Source organism: Solanum tuberosum, unplaced genomic scaffold (genome assembly GCF_000226075.1).
Source record: "Solanum tuberosum cultivar DM 1-3 516 R44 unplaced genomic scaffold, SolTub_3.0 scf00008, whole genome shotgun sequence".
Lineage (NCBI taxonomy): Eukaryota > Viridiplantae > Streptophyta > Magnoliopsida > Solanales > Solanaceae > Solanum > Solanum tuberosum.
In genome coordinates this window covers 1,161,384-1,169,815 of record NW_006238934.1, presented here as the reverse complement: position 1 = coordinate 1,169,815, position 8,432 = coordinate 1,161,384, and positions in this window count along the sequence as shown.

Here is an 8,432-nt window from a genome sequence, read left to right as displayed (position 1 = left end):
AGTCATATCCCTTAGCTCTCGCCCCCCCCCCCCACCCCACCCCACCCATCCCACTAACTCAACCTTTTTCATCAAGAACTTTAGATCTCACTAGAACTATAGGTTAATTTGCCTCACACACCAAATTATACATGCAGAAAACAATTATGTGAATCTTGCAAGATCTGAATAAATCACATGTACAACGTGATTTAATTAAGTTGTCAAAAATCTCATAAATTGTAGGCGTTTGGGATTCTACAAAACGCGTATCTAATTTGAAGAAAAACTTCAAGAAAATACTATGAAAACTACATATTGGAAACAATATAAAACACGTTGCTACGTACATTGCGGCGTGGAAAAGTTAATACTAATTGTAAAATTAATAAATTAATTTGACACTTAAAAGTAATTTTTGAAAAAATTAGAAAGAACATAATCTTTTTATCAAATACTGGGAAACAAAATTGCACTAAAATGGTTCTATAATACTTTTAATGTAGTCTGAATTGTTTGTTCTGAGTCAGGTTTGTACGATTTTCCTCAAATGGTCTCAAGTTATTAAGAATATCCAACACTAGTTTCTTTCAATCCTTTTAACTATCAATATGAGACTGTGTTTTATACACCCAACAAAATGTCCTTGATGCATCTTCAAAACTATAGGTGAAAATCGTAAACCTTTTTCATATATTTACTCCACCCCCCTAAGTCAACCAAATCAACAACTTTGATACAAGTTGATGGACTAAAATGGTCCAATAATACACTTAATACGATGTGATTCCATTTTGGACTAATTCCGCACAATTTTTTCAAAAGGTATAACACCATTACAAATATCAAACACCTTATAAATAACTTCATTTTCAATTTCAAGTATCTATAAAATTTTGTTCGCACACTCAACACTTTTTATCAGAATGGATGATTAGTACAGTGGTTAGAAAGCAAATAATTTCTACGACTAGTTATATATGAAGATTAGTGGTAATGTAATTATCAAACTCCACTTATGTTGATTAAAAATAATACTCCACTTAATATTGATCAACCTTTATTGATACTCATAAAATATGGCCATGGTCTTGATTCTTTGAAACTAGTGGACGTGGTATATAAGCCATTTCAAAAAATGGAAAAAAATCACTACAAAGTTGTACACATTTAGCACGATAGCTTCACTAAATTAGCAAAATCCTAAGTTTGTGTAGTGGAGTATTACTATATTAGATGACCAATAAAAATAATTGTTACATATTTAATTTTTAAAAATCATACAGTCCACGTCATTTGTTATTAAAAGGAGGGGCAATATTAGACTTAAATTTAACATGAAGAACGTTTTAAATTCAAATAGGTGAAAGAAATAGTAAATTTGACTCAACATGTGGAAGGATGTTTTTATCCTTTTCTGTTGATAAAATGATAAGTTAATGATATTATCATTTGAATATAACAAATTCAATATTTTAAAGCATGCATTGAAATGATTATAGTTTATAATAAAGGTAAATTAGAAATTAAATGATAAATTATTTTTTAATTTTTCAAAATGAACAAATAAAGGTAGACATTTGAAGGCGATCAACTGAAAATAATTATATTTGTTAATTAAATATATCTAAAATATATATTATTATATTTGTATATTTTACGTTTTAATATATATATTTATTGGTTATTATTTTGTGAGTGTGTAAATGTATCAACCCATGTGTAAATAAATCATTTTTCTATATTATTTTATTCTATAAAGATGCTAAAGCACTAAGGGTAAATATATGGTTCATGTCGTTGATCACTTTTCACTGGCTATAGAGATGAATCAAATCTTTTAGATGATAAAAATTGCACTACTTGAGATTATACTTTACCCTTTTTTTTGGGTGGGGGTAGGTTGGAAAAGTGAGTGGGCGATGGTGAGATATATTCTTCATAATTAATTTGACTATTGTATTTGAACTTACAAACTTTTAAGTTGAAAGTAAAGGGTACATAATATCCAAGTAACTTTCTTTTTTCAAAAAATTTGAACCATTTTTCAATTTATGCGTATCATTCTTGTTGACACCCAATTTTGACCGTCCACAATATAAATTAATCATTTTGAGCTTCTCCAATTTCAAACGATTTAAAATTATTAATTTTATAAAATTTCTAAAAAGAATAATAATAATAATAATAATAATAATAAATAAATAATAATAATAATAATAATAATATAGTTTGCAAAGATTTTTAAATAGTTTGTCACTTTTCATAAATTTTAGATGATATATATGTTTTACATAATTATGTATATAATTAGTATATTTTATGATTATTCGAAAATCGTCTAAAAAAAAGGTTTTTTATATTTTAAAATATTAGGGATGGTTATAATTTTGAGTTAATGAGTTTTATGAAATTCAAAATTGCTTTCAAGTTATTTTTAAAGTAATTTATCACTTTTTAATAATAAGTATGTATATTTTTGCAATCACGCTATTTTATAAATATTGAAAATTATCACAAAAGATTTTACATTTTAGTTAAATATTTTATTAATTTGTTGTAAGTTATAGCTATAATTTCGAGTTAATTAGTTTTGTAATTGAATTAATTAGTTTATAATTAAGCTCATTATTTTTATTTCATTGAGATTAAGAAGCTCATTAATTAATTTATATTAATTCGTCTTATTTAGATTTTTAGTCGAATCACCAATTAAGCTCAATTTGACTAAATTCTTAAATCTAATCGAACTTAATTGCAATCTATATGGCCAAATCCTCAATTCAAAACTTAGCCTTTTTATTACAAACACAACCAACCCTTCTACCCACCTAAACCCATTTGTGTTAAGACCAAAATGTTGGACCCTTTTTTTTTAGTAAAACTTACATAAATGACTATAGTTTTAGGGTTATTAGATTGAAATAGCTATAAGTATCATATTTTAAAAAAATAGCTACAGTTTGAGTTAAAAAATAGCTAAATTCCATAAATATTTCATTTTTTTTTAATACAAAAATACATTCAAAATTAACTCCCACTAAATGAGGTCAGTTAATGTAACTGACAAGGCTATTTTCCAGCCCTTAAACCCACTAATTTGGCACTTTAAAAAATGTAACTGACCTATAAGGTATAGGATTCTGATCAGTTTAAAATTGAAAATATGTTCCTTCTTTCCTTTTCATTTCACGCCAAAAGCAAAAAAACAATTCCAATTGTCCCAACGTTTGGCGATCAACCAGTAGATGCATTTGATGTTGGAAATGATTTAATAATTACGAACAGATCGCAAAAGGAGATAATGATTGATCAGATATACATGGATAAGTCAACATTGAAGGATGTGATGGAAAAGTATTCAATCGAAAAAAGGTTTAAATTCTTGGTGGAGAGGTCAAACTCTATAAGGTAAATTGTTGTTAAATTTGTTTCATTTTAAGTGTATTGAGTTATGTTTGCAGATGCAAAGCAGAACTAATAAAACAATATAAATTGAATTCACAGCTATACTCTTGTATGTCAATCTAAAGAATGCCCATGGCTGATGAAAGCGTCAAGTATTAACAAGTCGAAGATGTTCAGAATTAGAGTTTTTAACTCTGAACATACATGTCCTTTAAAGGATGGGGTGCATTCAGATTGTCGTGCAACAAGTGGATTGATTGGAGGAATAATCGCACCTAAATTGAGAAATCACAAGAGGAAGTACACTCCAAATGATATCAGGGATGACGTTAGATTGGACTTGGGTATTGTTATTAACTACATGTTGGCATGGCGAGCAAAAGAGAAAGCATTAGAATCGATAATGGGGCAACCAGCTGCGTCTTATGGGAAGCTACCTGGATACTTGTATACCTTGGATAAGACATACCCTGGTTCACATATTCGAATGAAGAAAACGCCTGAGAACGAATTTTTGTATGTGTTTATAGCGTTGCATGCTTTTATAAAGGGATTTGATCATTGTAGGCCGATTGTTGTTGTAGATGCCAGCCACCTTAAATCAACATATACTGGAGCATTCGTATCAGCCAGCACTTTGGATGGAGCAGGTATTTTAGATACATAAATACATTATAATTTTATTTATTTGGTATTCACCCTTTTTTAAAATTATAATAGGGAATATATTACCTTTGGCATACGGAGTTATTGATTCAGAAAATGATGCTTCTTGGACATGGTTCTTTGAACAATTCAAAGAAGCTTATGGTGAAAGAGAGAATATGTGTGTGGTATCTGATCGACATAATAGCATAATAAAGGTTGTATCTATTGTATACAACAATATCCAACATTACGCCTGCATATGGCACTTGTGGGCTAATGTATGCAAGAATTTTCGAAAAGCAAATGAGCAATTAAGTGAAGTATTCTACACTATGGCAAAAGCGTATACTCAAACTGATTTTGATAAGCTAATGAAAAGAGTTGAGCAGTTTGATGTAAGGGTGAAGAACTACTTGGAGTTGGTTGGATATGAGAAGTGGGCAAGGTTGTATGCACCAGTTCCTCGTGGTTGGGTGATGACGTCGAATATTGCAGAGTGCATCAATTCGACGTTGGTAGCAGCAAGAGAATTACCAATATTTGACTTTCTTGAACAGGTGCGCTTGATGTTTGCTAGATGGAATTGCACAAATCGAAAAAATGCATCATGTACTTTCACACTACTTGGGAAGAAGTTTCAGGAAATGCTTGTGCTTAATGAATCAAAATCTGGGCGTATGACGGTATGTATGTTGAATAAAGGTTAATAATTTATGAGAAAAATAATATTTGTCATATTCAGTTGATTATGTATTCATTTATTTGAGTATTTAAAGTGTATTGGCTTTCATATGGAGTGTATAAATGTAATTACGTATTGATTCTAGGTTGTCCCGTCAACTGATTACATTTATTCAGTAAGTGATGAAGGGAAGAGTTATATTGTATGCTTGGAAAAGAAGACTTGTAGTTGCAACAGGTTTCAAGTTGACGGAATGTTTTATTGAAAAAGATATATACAAGAAAAATGACTGAGTTTTCGAAAAATCGATTAAACTTATAGTTTAAGAGAAATCAAGTTTCCAAAAGAACAGAGTCGCCACTTAATTTTTAGTAAAAAATTAAGAAAAAAGTGTAAGGTTTTCAAAAGATTTAAACAGATAAAATCAATTGAAAATAAAAGGGTTCGAAGTTCAATGTACATTCCGAGAAGGTGTTAGGCACTCGGAATGCCCGCTAACTCGCGGTTGACCGGCGATTTGACTAAAAATGATTTTAACTAATTTTAAAATTTTAACGTAAGTAAAAGAATTCATTTATTATTAACTAATCCTTTGAAAAGAAAAACTTTAACTAAGCAAAAGAACTTATTCACTTTAACTTATTTTTATTTTTAAAAAAAAAAAAAAATTAACTAAGTAAATGAACTCATTTGTTTTAACTTTTTTTTTTTGGAAATTTTAACCAAGTAAAAACTCATCATTTTTTTTTAAGCTACTTATTTATTACTATTATTATTTTTTATCATTTTATTTATCTAAAGGGAAATGAACTAGAGGGGAATTTTCTAAAGGGGAATAATTTAAGTGTTGATAAGACTAATATTAAAATAAAGACTAAGTAATAAAATATATATCTTTAATTCGAAAATAAGATGAAATGACCATTCTTGGGGAATTTAATCAAATTAAATCATAAGATAATCAAAACGTTAGTCTAATATAACAAAATAAATAAGAGTAAGGAGAGGAATATCAAATTTGGGCCTTTGGCCCAAATCTTGGACTTGCTGAAATTCCCTTGGGCTTTTGGCCCCCATTCCTTTCAAGAAATTTGTGTATACGCCTTTATGTATATCCCTGTATATGGACCGTATTTAGGTCCGTATTTTTGCGCTTTTTTCTTGAACATCAGCTTTTGACCTGTACTTTATCATCAAACTTGCGTTTCCTGTATTTTTGCAACCCGTAAATCATATTTCCGGCTGTATACCAGTGTATACAGCAGGTATATTGGCCTGTTTTTAGGCTTTTCGGGATCTGAAAATTTTCGATTTCCAGCCTTTATCAGCTTCCCAGCAGTTTGGACAAGATGGGGTTGACTTGAAGAAAATCAACTCGAGGAAATGCACGGAATGAGTCCAAGGTGGACTCGGGTTGGTATCACATGTAAACAAAATAAGAGGTAAAGATTAATAACTCACCAGTGCCCTCCCACAAATCCAAAATATAGAATATTAATAATAGAGATTTGAAACTAAATAGTCATTAATTAGACCACAACTAAAGCATATCACATCAAATTGAAGGTAGAAGAAAGGTTTCCACATACACTAGTCTTCTTATTCTAAGCAAAACAAAACTCAAATCGAAAATAATGAGCTAATATGAACAGACAATAGAGAGAAATATGATGCCTTTGGGTAATGGGAATAAAAAAAAAGAGATAAAAGGAAATCAAGCATTTAAGGGAAGCAAGTAATATGGTATGCATAATTTGGGACTCTCTAACTGTAATTTATCATAATCATGTATTCAAAATGAGCACATGGACTCATATTTCAAAGTAAAGGCTTTAAAAAAATAAAAAGATAAAAAAAATCCACATGATCTTAATGGTAAGCAAATCAATTAGTTCAAACTAACATTAGCACGCTTAATATTATTATACTCTGATTTTTATTTCTTTTAGAAAAAATAAATAAATCTACTATAACACATGTTTTTGTACTAAACCATACTATCAATCTTTCGACCTTAGACTTATTTTGAAGAGAACGCTAATAGATGATGGACAAAACGGAGGACCTGGTCCTTGAAGACAAAATAATGTATAGGCAAAACAAATTCAAGTTCAACAGTGTTCAGATGGGCAAAATCAAGATGAACAATCCTAAGGACACAAAAATGAGCTCAAAACAACTTGACGTCTCGATTCACTCGCTCAGCCTAGCGGTAAAATAATGAAGAACACGACTTTGAACACTAAATGCTTCTACAGATGCATAACAAACGGGAACAAAGTAAACAAAATAAGCATTTGAAACTAAGCATGGTACAGCTGTGAAAACCAAGGACAACAGCGACCAAAAATCATCCCTCAACACAAACCAAACTGAACTAAATATCTTTGAAACCGAACGCACTCTAAGCAAACTCGAACGAGAACTTGATTTAAAATCAAATGGGATCAAGATTCAGCTATGCTAAAATCACGAAAAGTCTTTTCAGAACATATATTTGAATCCTTTCCGAGAGCAAAAACTAAACGGAAGGCCCTATTTCTACTGAAAACTAGAAGAAAACAAAAAAAAAGAAAGAAACAAAATCAACCCAAATAGACGAATAGAGCTAGAATCAGAGGAAGAACTTAAGAGGGGCGAGGTTGTATACCTTTTATGGAATAGAGTTAGAATCAGAGGAAGAACTTAAGAGGGGCGAGGTTGTATACCTTTTATGGAGCAGCGTTCTGGGACCGCCGAGCTGGAGCGAGCTCTTCCACCACACGACCACGAACACCGACAACGAACCAGAGAAAACGAGCAAAGACTCTATCAAACCAAAATTTTCACTCTCTGACTTTAGTTTCTGTATCTCCTCCCAAATTCCAACAACTTCCTCTTGATATTTTCTTTACTTTCTTTAATGATTCTCTAACACAAGAATATTTTAAACTCCGAAAAAAAAATCAAAAAATCCCCCCCTCTACAAATGAACAAAGATATAATTATATAGGGGAAGTTTAGGGTAGATTTTTTGGGGGGAATTCGGGTGAAATTTTTTACCATTCAAAATTCAAAATCCAAAAATTCTTTCACCAAATCGGAACGACACACTTTTCCTCTGAGATTTCAACCCATTCCGTAAGAGGAAAGGGCAGAAACGCATGCTTGCTCTTCTCTGCTCGGGTTGTACGACGGAGAGGGAGGTGAGGAGGACGGACACACGCGAAGTTACTGGATCGATTTGATGGGCTGTCGGGTCGCGGTGGGTTGTTGTTGTTCCTTTTTGGGCTGCTGGCCGTTTCTGTGAAGAAGAAGAATAGTGCAAATGGGGGGTCGATTTGGTGTATGTTGTTATTATTTTAGTATTGTTGTGTTGTATTGTTATAATTGTAGGTTGTATTATTAATGTAAGTAATGTATGGAATTATTGGAATGGGGCTGGAAAATGGGCTGGGAATTATAAAGGGAATTGGGCCGATTTTTGGTATTAAGAAAATGGCACAAAATGGTTCTTAAATGGGTTTATGGTGAGGTGAGTTAGATTAAATTTAGGGAATAGCTTTAGAGATTAATTCGGCTAGAATCTAAATGAATTAATATTAATTAATTAACGAGCTTCTTAATCTTAACGAAGTAAAATAATTAACTTAATTATAAACTAATTACTTTAACAATATACACGACTAAATAACCAAATATTTAAATAAAGCTAAAATCCTTTCGAGACAATTTT